The 19,406-nt window shown below is 51.2% G+C and overlaps 1 long non-coding RNA gene across 1 annotated transcript; it reads right to left on the bottom strand.

Moving 5' to 3' along the window:
- Window positions 1-10,225: 10,225 nt before the first annotated feature.
- Window positions 10,226-16,975, bottom strand: LOC109286061 (uncharacterized). Its single transcript, XR_002093980.2, has 3 exons — window positions 16,877-16,975; window positions 14,691-14,851; window positions 10,226-13,676 (listed from the first exon to the last, which is right to left on the bottom strand). It is a non-coding gene; the product is annotated as an uncharacterized LOC109286061 (long non-coding RNA).
- Window positions 16,976-19,406: the final 2,431 nt, after the last annotated feature.

Here is a 19,406-nt window from a genome sequence, read left to right as displayed (position 1 = left end):
TGAAGTCCAGGCCAACGTCACGGACAAGGAACCACGCACGTCTTTGCTGGCATTTCACCTGTGGTTTGGTGAAATTATTGCATAAACCTGGTGTCATGGCGGGGTCCTACAGGAGGGCCGTGATCTCCTTAAGGCCCCCTTCCTCCGTGCCAAGTCGGCCCAAGGGCACCCTCGGATTCTCGCCCGCCACGTCTTTGATGGTCACATAAGGTTGGGAGGCTGCCTTACGTCTCCTTGGACACGGTTATTTCTGGCCCCGTGAATTCCAGGACCCCTTATGGGTTCTGCTCTACCATGGGTGCTTCCTGGGCACCCTAGCCTTATGGGCTATGCGTGGCTCCAGCCACCCCTTATACCACTCCAAGCCTCGCAGTTGGACTAGACGTTGGTCTGTCAAAATACCGTCGCCCCCTCTCAGGGCCTTCTCTGTGAAGCCGCCTTTCTCTGGGGCCTTCCCCATGAAGCTGCCCCTCTCCTGGGGACTTCTGTGCCCGCTCTGGGACTTCTCGGTTGAGCCACCTGTCTCTCGGGCCCACCGCACTGCTACCCCCTTTCTCCAGGGCTCACCGCACTGCTACCCCCTCTCCCCGGGGTTTACCACAGTACTTCGCCCTTCTTCAGGGGCTCACCATGCCCGCACTAGGGCTTCTCAGTAGTACCCCTTCTCTGGGGCTCGCCATGCCTGCACTGGGGCCTCTCAGTAAGGCGCTCCCCTCTCTGGGGCTCGCCGTGCCCAACTAGGGCTTTCCAATAATGTTCCCCCCTTTCTGGGGCTCTCTGTGCCCACACTTGGGCTTCTCAAACGCCCCTCTTCGGGGCTGGGGTCTATGTACCCCGGGTGCTGCACGTGCTGGGATGCACCACGCTGGGGCCCCCACACCACTGTGGGGCCCTATGAGTATGCTGCTCCCTCACTGGCGCTGGGGTCCCCATGCCACTGTGGGTTCCCCATAAGGCATCCTCCAACCCCTAATAGCCTCACCCTAGCCACCAGTGTAATACATAACAAAACGCAAGCCCCTAGGCTGTAATACAAATTGAAGCCACCTGGCTATAACTTAACATCTTTGCTCAAGCCTCCAGAGCTGCCATAAGCTGTACTTGCCATCACCCTTCTTCCTGCATCCCGGCCGAGGGAGCTCCCACCTCGCCGGCTGCTGGCAGAGAACTGCCAGCCTGGCCTCAGCCCTGGGCTTTATAAGGGCCAGGCCCTGCCCCTTCCGGTCAGCTGACCTCCTGGTTGCCCTGGGCAACCCACAGCTGTGCTCCTTATTCCCTGCCGGGGCTCTCTCCCTGGCAGGTTCCCCTCTCTAGGAGCAGAGCACCGAGGTGCCCTGCGACACATGGATTGGGCTGAATTCTCCTAGTTTCATGTCTGACCACGACAGAATTGCACATCACCTCTTTACTCCTCCCACTTTGCCAAGAAACCTTTATCTCCAACCAGGTGTCATTCATCACGCCACGGTTTCTGAATAAATTCAGGCCTGTCCCAGTTGGAAGCTCCCTCCCTCCTGTGTTTATTAGGGTAGTTTCTAGGGACTCATCAAAACTGGATCCAACTTATGCAGGGCAGTATATGGAGAGAGTGGGAGTTATTTCCCTGCCCCAGGTAGCTTACAATCCAAACAATGAGCCGTAAGTATGTCAGTCATTAGCTACCTGACTCATATGAAAGCAAGAACTAAAGGTTTCTCCATCATTGAGGGGAGGGTTGTGTCAGGGAAGGAGTTTTGTTCAGGTGTATCCAGGGTTTGACCATGCCCAGGCCGTTTCCCTCCACGGCTGTGTCTACACATGCACATCTGCTGCGCAGTAACCGTAATTACTGTGCATTAAGGGCATGTGTCTACATGTGCACGCCCTTGCTGCATAGTAAATATGGTGACTTAAGCGACTTGAGTGTAAATTTGATACGTGCAGGATACACCCGATTAGTTACTGCGCAGTAAGGCACATGTAGACGCCTTACTGCACATTAACACTGTGTGTGTGGATTGATTTGGGACTAACTTTAGTCCCAAGTCAGTCCACATAGCGTTAATGCACTTTAATGCCTGCACATGTGGATGCCGGACTATTTCCACTGACTGTAAGTTACTGTGCAGTAAATTTAAGCCGGTGTATATACACATGTAGACACACTCCATAGCCAGCAGGAAGTGGGAAGGAAAGGAGAGAAGATAAATGCTCGATAGATATATAGGCCATGAGAAACCTCCTCTGTTGAGGAATGGAGAAGAGCAGGAAACTCCAAAGTTCACCATGTAAATCTGATCAATCCAGGCAGTGCTTAACTACCGTGATGATGGATGCAATTGGAAACCATAGGAGAGATGACAGACAGGGAGATTAGAAAGTGGAGAACCTGCTAAGACTCACTTCCTGAGTGAACACGAATATCTGCAAGCAGGAGAGAAAGCAAAATATGAACAGAAGGAACGGGAAGAAAATCTTACCCTTTTTTTTCGGGAGGCAAGAGCTCCTCACTGTAACGGGAGTGAGCAGAAGGGGTCTTTTCTTGCAGCGGAAGCGTGCACCTGCTCGTTAAAGAAGAACCAGCCTCGGGGTGAGGGGAGATGCTCCCAATGCAGGGCCGGAGAAGCTACACAAGGGGAAGTGGCTTTTGCAAACACAAGTCTGGAGTAGAGAAGGTGCTCATGGGGTTTCCTTCGAGTGCACATCCTGTGCTCTCCTGGTCAGGGCACATTGCAAACACATGAGCGGCCTTCTTCTCTCACAACCATACATCCGCTTAAAGAGTTTGCAGGGACTGCCCTGCAGCTCTCAGGAACAAGACCGGCAATGCCACGTCCTGGCCGGGCTCAGTTTGTCACCGTGCTTGCGTGCAATCTTGGTGCGGTTCTCCACAGTTGCATCCGCCTGAAAAAAGAGGCATCTTCTCTGCAGCGGGAGGGCAACTTCTAGCTCTGACAGACCTGCTTTTAAGATGATTTGCCCAGAAATAGGGCGCTGCCTGGTTCCCCAAGCTCCATCCACCCGCCAGCATGACCCCAAGCCCCGGTGCAGCCGACATGGCCATCACCCTCCAACCTCACCCTCCTGGACTTATGAAGGGAAAGGGTTCATTCTTTAGTGAGCCTGTCACAGACTATAGAGGGACAGGTCCAAGCCATGACACTAGTTGTGAATCCCGCTTCCACAAATCCACGGTCTACAGAGACTCCTACAGAGCTGGCACCGTTATGTTGGATTGCAACATCCCCAGACCTTTCCTGGGGCTACAACCCAGATCCCAGTATTGCCAACGCTCACGATTTTTGATGTTGTTCTTAAAGCCTATGCTTCAGGAATATGAAATGTAACTTTTTCATATATATATATGAAATGTACATATATATATATAGAATAGAATATATATATACACATCTATATATATAGAATAGAATAGAATAGATATAGACTAGAATAGAATAGAATAGAATATATATAGAATAGAATAGAATAGAATATAAACGTAAGCATATATAAAAGAAAGAGCGAAGTAGACTTTAAGACCCATGCCAAAAATCATGAGAGCTGGCAATGCAGTGGATCCCCACAACCACTTGGGCTTTCGGAGACAAGTGTTTGCCGGTGGGGCCTATGACACACAGTTGAACATTTCTCATGGCCTCCAGGAGAGGGCAGTGGCTGAATTTTTCATGCTAGCATTTTGATTTCACTTAGTTACACCCCCACACATTCATTCAGACACTCCCCTCCACCCCCCCCACCCCATTCATTATAGTACAGAGCGCACTTTGCTTTTTCAGATCGCTTAAAACAAATGAGCTCAGAGTCACTGAATGGGACGATCTTTGCAGGGTAATGCATCCAGGAATCCGTACCGCTGCATCATGATTTATCCTCTTCCATTGTTCATTTTTACAGCGAGTGAGAACATCGTGTATGCTTGAGCAGGCTGGGTATGGTAACTTCATTAAACTGATGCTCCCGAAACACAAAGCGACTCCAATGGTAAAAGATTGCCATGACAAATGCACTTCAGTCAAAGGCATGCCAATACCCCTCTCCACAACAGCTTCTCCACCCCAAAGCACCATATTACGTAATGCCCGAATCAGTCGTCTGCTCCAACTGTTGCTGGAGTGACTGAGGAGTAGTGCTAGCTAGGCATGTGAGCTTTCCTTAAAATGAGAATATTTCAAAAGCTTGGGGGGGTGCATGTGTGTGTGAAGATTTTTTTCTTGCAAACCTTGTAGCTGGCAGCCTTGTGCAGTGTATTTCCTGCCTCCTGCTTTTTTTTTCTTCTTTTTCTACTGTTGCTGTGTAATGAGATTGAATGTGAGATAGAGGAATTCAAAGCAAAATTGGCAACTGGCATGTTCCCAATAATGAGTTACCCCTCTCCCCCCTCCCTGAGCACTGACACGTCTTGGGCAACGGGGTCATTGAAACCCATGCAGAGAGAGGACCGTCCTTCCAAGGGCTGTGCGGCATTCGGCACGATCTGGGCTTGCGACGCTGCTTTAAAAAAGAGACAGTTCTGATGAGCTGCAGGACACACTGTTTCTTGGGAGGGTATAAATCATTACTTATCACAGAAGAAAAATGCTGTGGTTCCCAAGAGCAAGGACTGAGCTGGGAATCCCTGCGCTCACGTCCTGGAGCAGGCGGATCACTTTGCTTTTCTCTAAGTCTCTCGTGGTCCAGCTATAAATTGGGGTGGGGGTGGTGCCACTTAACTGATGCAGCATGGATGTCACGATCTGCGAAGTGCTCTGAGATCTTCTAATTACCACCGTCCTGCAAGCACTGCTGCTCCTACTGCTACCTTGCAACACTTCTGACGGATCGGAAAGGACTAACGCCGTCCACCTCCTCCTGAGACTGCTAAAAGACTCTCCCGCATAGCTGTTCCACGCAGGCGGAGGGTTCACAGTGAGCAGGACCTAGGGAGAACTCAACTATTCCTCTTTGTTACTCTATAATTAATTACTCCAGGCACACCTGGTTTTTAAATGTACTGAGCATATTGAGACAGAACCCAGGTACCGCTCTGCTGAATTAATTCATTGCAGATACACCCTGGAAGAATGCAACAGCCACGCTGCAGGGGAATCCAGCAACGCCCTGGCACAATGCACCTGCTGATGGCAGGTTCCTCACGTGACGTGCAACTTCAGTCTTTCCAGCCTTATCCTGGCAGAAGACACCTCGTGAGCTAGCATATAACTATCTGTAAGGCCTCCACACCTATGGTGCCCCTGGTATACTCAGGGATATCACAGAGTCATAGAAAATGAGGCTGGGAAGGGAGCTCAGGAAGTCACATCTAGTCCATCCCCCTGCTCCAAGCAGGACCAGCCCCAACTACATCATCCCATCCACAGCTTTGTCTGCAAAACCTCCAAGGATGGAGACTCCACCACCTCTCTAGGTAGCCTGTTCCAGTGCTTCACCACCCTCCTAGGGAGAATTTTTTTCCTAATATCCAACCTCAACTTCCCTTGCTGCAACTTGAGCCCATTGCTCCTTCTGTCATCTGCCCCCACTGAGACCAGCCCAGCTCCATCCTCTTTGCAGCCCCCCTGCAGGGAGGTGAAGGCTGCTATTCAATCCCCTCTCCACCTGTCAAAGAGACCATGTTCTCAGCACTCCAGCTGTCTGACTGGTGTCCAGGAAAAGAAGGACTTCATGGAGGCATATGGGGGAGGATAATGAGGCAGCATCCAGGATGTTAATAGGGAGCTCCTCCCAAGCAGGACTGGTGACATTCTGGGCAAATCCAGGGAGAATGCACCCGCTGTGTGCACCCAGCATATCCAGGGAGACTGCACCTATTGCATTTACAAGTATCCAGGTACAAGAAGCGTATTAAGTTACTAAATGGTTCTCCTGAGCTCATCAGCTCTGCAATGGTTCAGCAGGGGAGCAGCTGTGAAAGGGGTTTATTATAACTGGGTGGCGTGCATGCAAACCAGAAGGGAATGCCTCCCTTTTAAGCAATTATTGCATGAGCCCCACAAAGACGCCAGCCCTGACCCTGCAAACCAGCCCCAACCAACTTCCCCGTCGCAGCGCCGACTCTTAATAAGCACTCAAAAAATGCCCCCGTCCCTAGAAAGCAGTTGTGTGTTGTGCACGAATGGCTAGATGAGCACATGCGGCTTTCAAGTCCTCTAGGAAAATGCCCCTCTAGAAAATGGCAAAAACCATGTACCATGGCTAAGCAACAGAAAAAAGGAGAGGAACTTGCAACAATTTTCTCGTCCTGAAAAATGGTTGTTTCTCTCCCCTCCGAGTTAGGCCCCAAAAAGTCAAAATCTTGAAAGGTTTTGTGAAACGAAACAGCTGGGAAGAAGGCTGCCTGGGCCAATGAACACATTTCAATTCAATAATTGTGAAAGCTTTCTTTTCTTGATTTGGACCATGTATTTGTACACGGCAGAGCCGCTCTCGGGGTGTGGATTGGCTTCAGTTGTGAAGTGCAAAGTCATTCTGCACCGGAGCTCAAGACGTTTCATTGTGAAACCTGCACGACCCCGATTCCAAAGCTTTTTTCGGGGTGGAGGGGACGCAAGTTGAGAAATCGGCCAGACTCCAACCTTCACCAGCAAAATGTTTCTGTTCAGATAGAGAAGTGTCCTCAGCCCAAACCGCGTTTCATCGGGAGGTTCCTGATCAGCCCCCGCATCGTGCGCGCCTGGGTCTGTAAAGCCCCATATTGCACGGTGCTCAGACCAATGACTGCGTCTTGCTTAATTGCAGATGACTAATACCACTTCATCTGCATTTCCGCGCATTCGGGATTCATCGTTGCCACACACCAGCATTAGGAAATTGCTTTCGCGGACGTCTATGAGACACACGCAGGAAGACGAGGGCTTTCTACAGCACTTCTAGGGGAGAAGCTGAGGATGCTCTCCCTGGAGAAACAGAGCTGAAGAGGATGATATCTGAGGGGTAATGCATCCAGGAATCTGGCCCACTGCATAACAGTTTATCATTTATCCTCTTCCATTGTTCATTTTTGCGGCGAGTGAGAACATCGTGTGTGCTCGAGCAGGCTGGGTTCGGTAACTTCATTAAACTGATGCTTCCGAAACACAAAGTGGCTCCAATGGTAAAAAGCTGGCCGTGACAAATGCACTTCAGTCACATGCATGCCAATACTCATTACTCCCCCATAACAGCTTCTCCACCCCAAAGCACCGTGTAGCAGCATGGATCCAGGAGGAGGAAACAGGGCTGCTGTGCTTATACTTTTGGAGCGTGGGATCTCCTCCGTCTTCAGAGATGCACAGGGCAGCGCTTCAGGAACATCAGAGGAGCCCCGTGCATTCAAACTTGACCTCACCGGTCATTCAGAGCTCGGTTACCTGCCCGGCCTTCCTAGATGGAGGATGAAAACCATCACCCTCTCCAGCCTCGTGCCCCATTTATTCACAACGAGTTCAGCCCTGCCCCACGTCCTGGATACCAGAGCCTGTGAAAACATTTGGCTGTGCAATATTGCTCGGTATGGAAGGAAGGGCAGCTCAGTGGGTTGAGACACAGATCATGGATGATTCCCCTCTTCCCTGCTGCAGGTTCCCTGGGCAAAGATGGACTTTGGCTTTGCAATGCTGAGCCTTGCAAGTGGAGAAGCAAGGACCCCAGGCAGCTATTTTCTTAGGGGCTGTCGGATATCACCCCCGCGGTGAGGGAGCCACCGTGGGATGTTGCCCCAGATCCTTGAAAATGTACCTGTGTCCCTGCTTTGAAACACACACCTTGAAGGGGGTCCTGGCTCCTGGAGGGGGACCCTGGACTCTGGGTGAGGTGCGTGCCTCCTGCGTAGAGGTAGGCACCTCATAGTGAGACCCAAGCAGCTGGCATACGAGATGCTAAGAGCAGGCAATGGGGAAACTGAGGGCAAGGTGCATGCTGCCAGCTCTGCCTTTCTCTCTGGGGCTTAGGGGCTTCAAGCTGGGCTGCAGGGATGCTTCTCCGTCTTTGCAGGGTCCAGAGCCCAAAACACTTCCTTGCTGCTGGCCTACTTAGGCAATAGCCTAGTGGTCACAGCACCCACCCAGGGTGTGGGAAAACCCATGCTCAATTCCTCCACCTGCCTGATAGAGCTCAAGTATTCAGGTTGTAGTTGCATCGGTCTAGAGAAAAAGGCAATCAGGACTCAGAGCAGAGATATGATATCTTTTATGAGACCAACAAGATTTTTGCAAAAAACATTCTTTAATTGCAAGCTTTCGGGCACGAACCCCCTTCTTCAGGCATCGGAGAAAAGATTGTAAAAGTTCTCCCGGGTAGAAATGACAGTTCGTGTTTCCTAGGATTTCACAGAAGAGTCAGTAGGTGGACAACTCCTCTGGGCAGGCAGTTCATAGCTGGTCTGGAGCCTCTCACCTCTTGCAAGGATCTGTGCTGATGCAAACTACCTTGAAACAACGGCAGGAGCAGGACCCCAGGTTTCAGGTGGTCACAGTTGCTTCCTTCTTGGGAAAATAGGAAGATTTCATTTTAAAAAATCGGCTAAAATGATAGACCTCAAGCCACTTTTCCATGCCTTGTGGCACCAGATGACAGGCCGTTCCTGGGGGAGACGGACTGCTTTGCCCACGAGGCACCCCAGCTTCCCTGGGCCAGAAAGAGGAGTAGGGGCCTGATTCAGCTCCAGGCAGGAGTCACCTGGGCTTCCAGTTTCTGCAAGCACGGATGGGCGAGGGAGGGCATCAGTAGAGGTGGAACAAGGATGTGCTGAGGCTATCTCATCATCTCCTTACACGCTGTGCCCATCTCTGGTCCCTGGGGTTGCATCGCTGAGATCAGGGGAGACCTGGCCCCCGGTGACAGCTCCGGGGCCTTTCATGTAAGGCAGACTACCAGCGCCGTGCGCCGGAGGAGAGGCATGTGAACCAACGGCAAGGGGCTCCCTGCCCCCAGTGAGAACCACAATCGAACCCATGTCATTTGCAAACCCCTTGCCACTCATCAACCTTGATCATCAAAGTGTTTCCCATGCCCTTCATCTGGTTTTTGTGTCTGCTCACTGATCAGCTGCCTGCCTCCCTCGCACCTCGTGCAGCTCCGAGCACCGACAGATCCCGAACCCAACCCAGCCTTTTGGTCCTTGCTGCCGCAGGAATGACCCCGTGCCGGCCAATTCATTTGCTACATGGCCTGAATCCACCCGGAGATATCTTTATCCGGTGAGGCAGGGAAAGGGAGTTCTCATCGAGGGGAAGGCCACCCTGTTTTGGCTTGAATACAGCGCTCCAAAAAGGAAGATGACTCACAGAGCCGATTCATTAGGGTGTGAGATGATGTTATCTAATGAGGAAACATTTGATGATGCTTTTAAGAGTCTATGGAGAGCAAGGAACTGGCCACAGAGGAAATAAAAATGTGAAAGCGTTCAACATAAACAGCGTTCAAGAAACGAGATCTGAAGTGCGGAGAGGAGAGCTTTTTAACACCTGGTTGTTTCCACCGGGGACCCTCATCACTGGTGTTTGCCTTGTGTGGATGTGTTTAAACAACCCTCTCCGTCACGAGGCAAGACCAAAGAGCCCTCCCCTGCAGAGCAGATGCACCTTTTTCTTCTTTTGAGGTTTTGCCTTATGTTTTCTTAAAGACAAGCCGCAGGTGAGGTTTATTTAAAGAAAAACTGTCAGGTAGTTGTAGGCCCAAAATGTAGGTTTGCTGCAGAGAAGGGTTTTGGGGGTTTTTTTGGCAGGATGGAGGGCCAACAGCAACATTCCCACTATTGTTCCCTCTTTCTTTCTTTGTTTTTTCTTAATCCGGTTCGGAGAGTTGGCTTCCCCTGCAGCACGTGCAGTTCAAACCCTCTGGGTTTATGCAGGTTCATGGGAACCAGAGTAAAAGTGGCTAAAAACGCCACGAGCAAATCCCCGTCCCCTTCCTCTAAGTTGAGCAAAATGTTCAAGTTAACAGCCTGATTGGTATTCATGACCGACAGCCTGGCATGATTAGTAACATTGGCAGAGATTTATTTTGTCTTACGGGCTTCATCCAGGAAGGTGCTGAGTGTGCTCAGCCCCTGGTGAAGTGAGGAGATAAAAGGCCTCAGCTTACTAGGACTCACCAGCTGGGGAAAGTCCATCTGGTTTTTGACCTACATTGTGATAGCTGAATGGATTGTGCATAAAAAGTTGACCTGTCTTTCTTCTTTGTCTTCAAGCCACTTGCACCGCTTTGCATAGTTAATACCCAAAGAAATAAAGACAACAGAAACAACAGCAATAATACATGCTGATGATTTGAAATAGCAAAGCTTATAATAATTACAAATATTAGCTCCCCTCTCTATCCCATCCCCTCAAAAAAAAAACAAACCCAAAAAATCACTTTGTGCCCAAATAGGCCTTGTCTACACATGGACTTGCACTCTTTTCAAACCAGTTGGGTTCAAATGGTGCAAACCCCCCTGAGAACGGTCGTGTTTGGTTTGCAAGTGGTTCATTTTGAACGGGTTGAAATCTGGTTTTCATGGATTCAAGCTGAACTGAAACAGGAGACCTTGGAGCAGCCTTTTGCAGCTGTTTAACTAAATGGGTTTCTCTGGCACCTGGAGCTGACCCGGGGCGATGTTCTCATGTAGCCGAGCCTGAAGTCAAACCATTGCAGCTCAGCCTGTAGAGAAACCCTTAGCTTTAGACCCACTTTCAATTAGGAAAATTGCAAAGAGAATAAGCCTACGATCCTCTGAAGACTAAGAGTTGCTCTCTGAGCGCGAGGCAGCTGTATCTCTGATGCAAATGTCTGCAGAAGTGCCAGGAAGCTCATGTGCAGGTGGTTGGGAATCCAGACGTCAGTACAACAACAGAGCTTGCCTCTCAGCAAACACATCAGCGGGCTTCAAAGCTGCGTGTGTGCTGAGCCCAGGCAGACTTAACAAGTGTGCATGTGTGTGTGTGTGTGTGTGTGCTTGCACCTTCCTCCGTGCCCTCCTCAAACTTCACTGCAGCCAAAGTGAGAGAAAGGGCAGGTGGCATGGCTGAGAAAGGAAGCTGCAGTTTGGACCTGGCAGGACATTCAGAGGCAGCACCTGCTTGGCCTTACCTCGGTCGAAGTCAAGAAGGGCACGCAGGCAAATGAGACCCAAATCCAGCCCCTACTGCCATGTCACACCAGTGACACACAGAGGGGTTTGACAAGCCTCGGGGCAGGGCTTTTGTCGTTTCATTTACCAATTCTTCCCCCCAAACTCAGACCTGGGATGCTCACAGTCATAAAGAAAATGGTACGGGCAGCAGAGATGAATTGAAGCATAACATCCAGAGCACCAGCACAGGGCTCGTGGGACCCCTGAGACACAGCTCTGCCATCCTTGTTCTCTACACATAGCCCACTGAAGGCTTGGCTTGCCTGCAAAGTGCATCTGAACTATAATTCAAGTGCAGGCACTGGCTCACATCTTATCCACGCCCTACCTCGAGTGTGGCTGTGCTTCTCACTTGAGCTGGCAGGGTTAAAACTGTCGTGAGCGCAGCTGGTCAGGCACTAACACGAGCACTCGGCAGTGTGGACACAACTGAGCTGTACCCAGGGCCCCACGAGTCCTCCCGTGCCTTCCCACCATCCCGTCCCGCGTCACAGAAGGACGGACAAGTTCTCCCACATTTCCCCGGAGAAGAAACCTTAAAGCAGCTTGGCTTGCGGCGGTATTGAGGACCACGCAGCGTGATTGCAGATATCTTGGCGCTGAGTCCAGCACCAAGATGGGCATAGATACTGCAGGGCCATATGGCTGTTCTTCCTTGAGACAACTAACCTGAGTACAGAGAGCTCAACTTAGCTCGGCGGTGAGGCTGGGTGTTGACATCCAGTTCCTTTTCCCCCTGGTCTTCTTCTGGGTGCCTTAAATTCAATTTATGGCACCCCCCGCCCCCCCCATAACTCACATATGGGAATATTATCGCTGTGGAGCCATGACCCCCTATTTCCCACCTACCTGCCTTAGAAAGAGATGTCACGGAGAGACAACACCCACTTGGCCCTGCTCGCTGAAGCCCAGGGAGGGAGCTCCCCATTCAGAGATGCCCCCAGGCAGGACTGTCATCGAAATCAGAGTCCATCCCATAAAAAAATAACAACCTAGTAGGTTGGATAAATTAAGCCACATTTCCATGTGATGGTCTCTGTTTGTGCCCACCCAACTGGCATCCCAGCACCTACCAACACCTGCAGGCCCAGGTGATAGCCATATCCAGAAAACATGGGCAAATAGCCTAACATCATCATCATCATAGAGGGAAAAGGCTAGAAGGGACCTCAAGAGATCATCTAGTGGGGACGATCTAGTGGGGAGATCATCTCGTGGGGATCGACAGACCTGTACCGGAGTGATGAGCTATCTAAAACAACAGGTATAGGATCAGTCTTTCCACACCTAAGCAAGAGCAGTGGGTTAGCTTCAATGGTAAATTTTGGGCTTTCCTCAGCACTTTGCCACCTGAGAACGTGAGTCATTGCTTTATGGAAAATAGGTCTTGTCAAACCAACCTGATTTCATTCTGAAATTAGGGTAGAGATTCGGGTGATAAAGGTAGCTGTCTTGATGTTGCATACTTAGACTTGTGCAAAGCATTTGAGCACAGGGCACCCTGAGGAAACAGCTTGACACACCATGGGATCAGGAGAGCATATGGTAAATGGGTGAAGAACAGGTTAACTGGCAGATTTTAAGACTTAGATATATCTATGGGGAAGCCTCTTTGCCCGGGGTGTCTGCTGGACCGATACTAGGCCCGAGCTTATGCAACCTTTCTATCAGTGATCTAGAAGAAAACAGTACATCGCGGCTGGTCCGATTTGCAGATGACGCGGAGATTGGCAGGTCCAGAAGGACGAAGCCAGGGCAGTCGTGCAGAGCTGCCTGGATCAGCTAGTAAGCCCGGCCCTTTCAGACACAGCATGTGTTCATGCCACCAAATGCACCGCTAGAAATGTAGGAACAAGGACTGCAGGCCATTGCTCCAGGAAGGTGGGCCATATCCTGGCAGGCAGTGCCTCTGAATGGCATCGAGGCATCAGGGCGGGGCCAGGCACTGAGCGCAAGCTCTCAGTCGGATGCAATGGCTGAAATGGCAAATGCTGGCAGGGATTACCTAGACAGGGAGCGAAGGGAGGAAGAGTAGGAGGGTAATTTATAGCATGGGGGCAGCCAGGAGTGCTCAATCCTGGCGTCCACATTTCAATGTTAAGAAGAAGGCTGAAAAATTGGAGCGCGGGGAGCTGCAAAACTGGCCCGAGAGCTGGAGAGACTGCGGGAGCTTGGGCTGCTCCGCTCACCCAAAAAAAAAAAAAAAAAGGTGATTGAGAGGTGATTTGATTACAGCACGTTAGTACTTTCACTGGGGGGAAATACCGAACTCGAAAGGGCTCTTTAGTCTAGTGGTGAAGAGAATAAATAGCACGACCCAATGGCAGGAAGCAGAAGCCAGACAAATTCAAATGATCTGGCAGGCGCACGTTCTCGGGTGTGCTCGTGGGGAGGGCGGAGGGAAGAGCAGAACGTCCCGGCGACAATCAAGCGCTACATCAATATGACTGCCGTGCCTAAGTCACTTAAGCTTTTTGGAAAAACCCATCCGGAATTACGACGAGCGATGTCCCACGCACGCTGCTCTCTGTGCTTTTCTGCCAGCACCGTCGGGTTGCAGATATGCACTGACCGTGCTGGAGTTCAGCTAGATTGCGAGAGAAAGAGAGAGAGAACGAGCAGTCAGCAACTCCGGGGCATATCCCTGTCCTGAAGCCAAGGCACGGGGCGGGGAGGACATCATGGCAATGACCCTAGACTGAGTTGCACAAGCAGAAAGGTTGCTCGTGCTTGCTGGACTATGGTCCTTAGAGGAACCTGTGCCAATAAGGGATCTGTGCAGTGCTGCCCAGTTCCTCCACATGCCCTGCCTTAGGCTGGGGTGGGCAGCTGGCCTAGGAGGTGTTATGGAAACTCTCAGTGGACGAGTCCAAATCCAGTCCCTTGGCCTCACCTGTGCCGTACAAAGGGACCGGAGCACGGTACAGAACTAACCCAGGGCATGGATCTGGGACATCACCCCCTGGCGTCTCCTGATCCTACACAAGACCCTCATTTCTCCAAGAAACGCTGCCCTTGGGCTTGCAAGACCCTTTCCTGGAGTGACAGGGAGGTGTGGGGGTGGCGGGGAATGAAGAGGCATGGCCCTTATTGCAGCAAACACACGTGCCACTACAACTTTATACTCACCGGGGGTAACTTGACAGCCCCGAAAAGGGTGAGGCAGGTGGTTTACCATCCAAGGACATTATGCAAAATCTGGCTGCTTTGGGACTGGGTGAATGGAGCCACCTTAGACAGGGAAGAGGGAGCAGAGGAGTGGGGCAGAAAGCTTTCTAGGGCGGAGGGGTTTCCACGCCGCCTGCTCAGCTGTGGCATGCTAGCAGCTGAGCAGATCTGGTGTCTGGCACACAAGTGTTTGGCCTGGTATGCACCGGCCAGTGAGCAGACCAAGTCAGGGAGCTGTGTGCGTGTGTCGGGGGGAGGTCCCATGAAAGGGGGTGGGAAAGCCAGGTGGCAAAGGACTCCAGGAGGTGATGAGAGTGTCCGGTGCCCGTGGGTGCTCGTTAGGATTGCAGCAATAGCGAGGGTAACTCATCAGGAGCTCTTATGCTTCAGCCTCTCACTCCCAGCCCCTGCCCGCTCCCCACGTCTGACTCACTGGATCTGAGTCACACACCGGTGCTATTCCTGTCCCCTTCCCTTCAGCCTGGGGAAGAGAGATGTGTTTTGGCTGGGACGATCTGGGCACCGGAGGGACCATCTGCTGTTAGTTCTTGCTTGCGGCACAAGGAAGAGCCTCTCGCTTTTGTTTCAGAGAGCCTGGGGGGAAAGGAGGAGAGGGAGGTGAGCACCATCGTACATCCAGACAAGGTGCCTTCTGGACTGTAGGACTATGAGAAACAACTGGTTAGCTACCTCCAAAGATACCTCCATCAGTTCTTCCCACGTGGTTTACCAGGACGCTCTGCCCAAAACACGTACCTACCTCGGAGGTCCATGGGTGGCTTGTCTTTGACCAAAGTCTCTTACCCCGACGCTGGCAGAACGCAGACAGCGCACGCTCATCTGTGCTTGTGCAACAGCAGGAAAAGACCCCAAAAAGGAGCCTCTGTGACCCACTTCTGTTGCTTGATAGGAGCAAGGTGGGGAGGCTGCGGTGGTGAAGAAGGGATCAAAATGCCTCTCCATGAGCGTGCGTGCAGGGGTGGTGGCGAGCTCCTGCTGGAGATGGGTGCAAGGTCCCATGAGCCTGCATCCTGCTGTGGCTACCTTGTGCTTTCCCTGCCAACAGGCCTGCCCCTCCACTGCTTGCTGGGTCCTGGGGCACAGGTCTGTGCATCTGTGCAATATGCCACAACCTGGGGAAGGGTACCCCTAGCACCCATCTCCAATCCAGCAGGGAAGAAGAGCTGGCCTGTTATCCTGCCTTGATTTGCAGTGCTATGGACTCCAATGGCAAGGAGTCGAATTGGGCAAGCTCTGCTCACTTTAATGCCCAATTGTAGACACACCAGGGCTTTCTCACCTGGTGTAGGTTAGCACAGCCTGGTGGGGCCACAGCCCCTGTAGCAATGAGATGAGCCCAGCAGGGTGGATCTGGGTATGAGTCGTCTGGCTAGTGAAAGGCTGTTAATTGGTGACGTGGTGTAGCCATGTGTTATTACGTGTATTGTAGTAGTGCCTGGAGATGCCCTGGCAGCACACCAAAAGGACAGTCCCTTCTCCAGGGACCTTACAAGCTGCAAAGATATCAGTGGGGCTGATATCAAGAGACAGCCATGCAAAGCCAAGAGAAACCCTTGTTGGGAGGGGTGGGCTCTTCCAGGACTCTCCTTCAGTCCCAAGTTTTGCAAAAGGTCGAATCTCAGGCTGCAGCACCAGTGATCCCAGAGCAGCAGGTCCACCCCAGCCTCCAGCCAGCTAACTTCTGGAGAGTAGCCTTGACCCAGTGGGAGCTCTACACCCGGGCTGCACCCGACTGCCCCGGCCCAGCCAGTCTCTCTCGGCTCTGGGACTCGATGCAAAAGAGCCTCCACTTCAATCTGGACTTTCTCCTAAGGATATCTCACGGGAGGATAAAGCAGAGTTGCACAGGTTATCGAGGCATGCCATCAGAGGGGGGAGATGAGCAGAGATGGCCGATCCCCACTTATCATTCATGCCATTTTTGACCCCAGATGTGTCTAACAAGGACTTTCTTGGTACGTCTTCTGCCAGCGCTCCCAAGTGCCCTGGCCTTTCCGCGCCGCACCGTAATGGTCTCTGCGACTTACCGCTCGGCCAAGTTTAGCCCTGAAGGCTTTGAATAACGTTCATAAACCTTGCTAAAACGGGTGGCATTTAGCGAGGGGCAGACGTATGCTACCTTACGCAGCTGTATTTGCAGCTCTCCCCACTTCCCCACCTCAACCATAATAACCCAGGCATACAGTACGACTCTAACCGCATGTCATACCCCACCGCTGCCCCTTAACTGTAAACCTCCCATCTGCCGCTCTGCAAAGCGCTATTTTTTCTGGCTCGGGGCACGCAGACAGCCCGTTTGACACGACAGTAGTGCGACCCTCTTCCTTTGTGAATGGTCTAGTTCTTTTACGCGATCGGGTTTATCTATTTCAGCCGCTTCGCTTCGGTCCGATGACTTCTCTGCTCCTCTGGGCGACTGCCCACTTCCCCTTTTTAGGTGGCCATTTTCATTTACATAATGGGGTTAAGCAAAAGTGATTATTCGCCCTTGTCTGCCACTCAGGCTGTACCCGCTTCTTTCCCAGACATGATGGTGGCCCCAAAAGCTTTGTCTAATATCCCCCTGACTAATTATTGAGCTGGTTCAATAAAAGGTACCGTGAACAAATCCTGCTCCCTGCATCTTCCCGACACCCTCGCGGCTACGGAGACACCACAGCATAACTCATGCTTTGGATCACAGCCCCAACGCAGCGGAGCCACTTAGCAGCAGCCTGTTAACAGTGTGTTTGCTTCAGACCTCGCCAGATAAGACACATGTGTTGACTAGGAAATGATTATTGTTACCTCTGGCCCTAACTGATCGAGTGTAAAGTACACAGCCTGCTTTCCCCTTCAGTGAGCTCTGAAATCCTCACTGGAGAAGGCTCATCCTGCCAGGCAGCAGCGTGCGGTGCTGTCCTTGCATCTCTCTCAGCATCGCTGGGCACGCTACGCCTGTCCCTTGGGGCATGAAGTTCAGGGGATGTTTTCCAGTGGGAAACCCCAGGTTTGCTGATGAATGCTTGCTCCATCCCAGCTGGGGTCAGGACCCTCTAGATGAGATGAATCCAGAGTCGTTGCCCCTTTCTGGAATACCGCCCACCCCGCCCTTCCTGCCAAAGGTCACCCCTGTGCGCAAAGCATCAACCAGACCCCTGGGTCCCAGCAGGCAAACGCCAATCCCCAACCCCAAAGGAAATGCAACAATCTAGAGCTCTTGGCTCCAATATGATACCTTTTTAATTAAACCAACTGAGAAATTGCAACAACAACAAAAAAATCTTTTTCTGCAAGCTTTTGGGCTCACGTGCCCTTCATCAGGCTCACGGGAAGTTCAAGATGGTAAAGCTCCCTGAGCCTGACGAAGGGCGCATGAGCCTGAAAGCTTGCAAAAAAAGACTTTTTTTTTTGTTGCAATTTCTCAGTTGGTCTAATAAAAAGGTATCATTTTGCAACCAAGAACTCTAGATTTTTGCATTTCTTTTTGCCTCAGACCAACACGGCTACCACATACATCCCCTTGACCCCAAAGGGAACTTTTCGAAGTCACTGAGGAAGAAGAATCAGAGCACCAGGCAGATCGGAAGTGGTCCTTCAGATCTGACTCTCTTACTGGATGATGTTTAGATGACAGGATGATGGAGGAGGCAACAAAAAGCTAGGTCAGTGCCTTGTCCCACCCCAGCTTCGCACACAAAGCATCTGCCCTTCCCCCTTTCCATCTGATGATGTTCAGTGGGGAAATCCCTGTCCCACTCAACCCAAAAGCAAACTCCCCATTGGATTAGGGCTCAGATTTGGCCCCCTGGTCTCAGCTTTGTATCTGGAGTTGAATCTGTCCCTAGGAGCAACCTGAGAAGTGGGCTCAATGTCCTAGAAAACCTGAACTTTGGTAATGATCCTTCAGAGCCCCCAGGTAAGGCTGGGCCATGTAAAAACCTGTATCAAGAGCTCCTACCCGGGGGACCCCGATCCGGGAGATTAGGAGTGAGTCCCCCCAGAGTCAAGGGAGCAACTCTGGTGATTCAGATCAGACTCAGAAATATCACCAGGAAATAACAGGAGTATAAAACTGGTGCAAGCAAGAGATTGGCATCCAGCCCCTTTGTTTTTAAATGAATTGGAGGCTCTAATGATTGAAATACCTTGAGATATTTCCCCACCAACTATGACACGCAATGATTAAAACAGGGAGCATGAGCAAGCTAAAGCAATAATTACTCCTTTTCTTCCTCCCCCCTCCTCCCCCGGGTCTATCTGAATGCATTATGAACCACCTCAATGAACTCGTCGAGAGTAAGCCAAATCCACTAAAGGAAAAAAAACCAAACACTGGGAGGTGTGTACACCGGAAAAGACACAATCTAGGCTACCAGTGTCGAGGGCGAGTTGTATAACGAGAGCCGACTGTACCTCAAAAGCCATGTTAGCTTGAATGAACTTATGCAATAAACATTTATCACAGAACATATGTCATTGAGCACCTGCCAGACTTGAGGAGAAGAGCCAACGCAGCTTGAATTGTATATGTATTACAAAAAAAAAAGGGAACTTGGCTGAGGGAGGCTGGCAGACGCTTTTTACTAGAAAAATCAGAAGTGATTTTGAGAAGAGCAGAAATTTCCTGAAACTTCCTTCCCTCTGGGTGGGAACATAGCACCGGCGAGAAGCTGACGTGGCCCCGGGCCATCGGGACTGCGAAGGAGCACCCTCCAGAGGGCTCTGCTATCTCTTCTCACCTGTGACCCTCTCCTACTACTCCACTTAGGGGCTCCCCGCACTCCTGATCTTCTTTTACGACCCATCTAGACAAAGCCGTGGCTGGGACGATGCAGTTGGGGCTGGTCCTGCTTGGAGCAGGGGTTGGACTGGATGTGACCTCCTGAGGGCCCTTCCCACCCTCATGGTCTATGATTCTTCTCCCCTTGCTATTGTAATCTTATTCTCCCCACACATAGCTGTGCCCATTATTGATGTCATGCATTATAGTTTCTACTATAGCCCCTAGGACCCCAAAAAGCCCAAGACCCACTGTGCCAAGTGCTGCCCAGAAAAGACATTCCCTGCCTGGAACATCTCATTGCCTAAGGACAAATACAACTGAGAGATGCAGACAGGAGCAAGAGCACAAGGAAATAATTAATCA

The sequence above is a fragment of the Alligator mississippiensis genome, chromosome 7 (assembly GCF_030867095.1).
Source record: "Alligator mississippiensis isolate rAllMis1 chromosome 7, rAllMis1, whole genome shotgun sequence".
In the NCBI taxonomy this organism is placed as follows: Eukaryota; Metazoa; Chordata; order Crocodylia; family Alligatoridae; genus Alligator; species Alligator mississippiensis.
The sequence above is the reverse complement of the archived record's forward strand: the minus strand, read 5'-3'. Positions and strand labels throughout refer to the sequence as shown.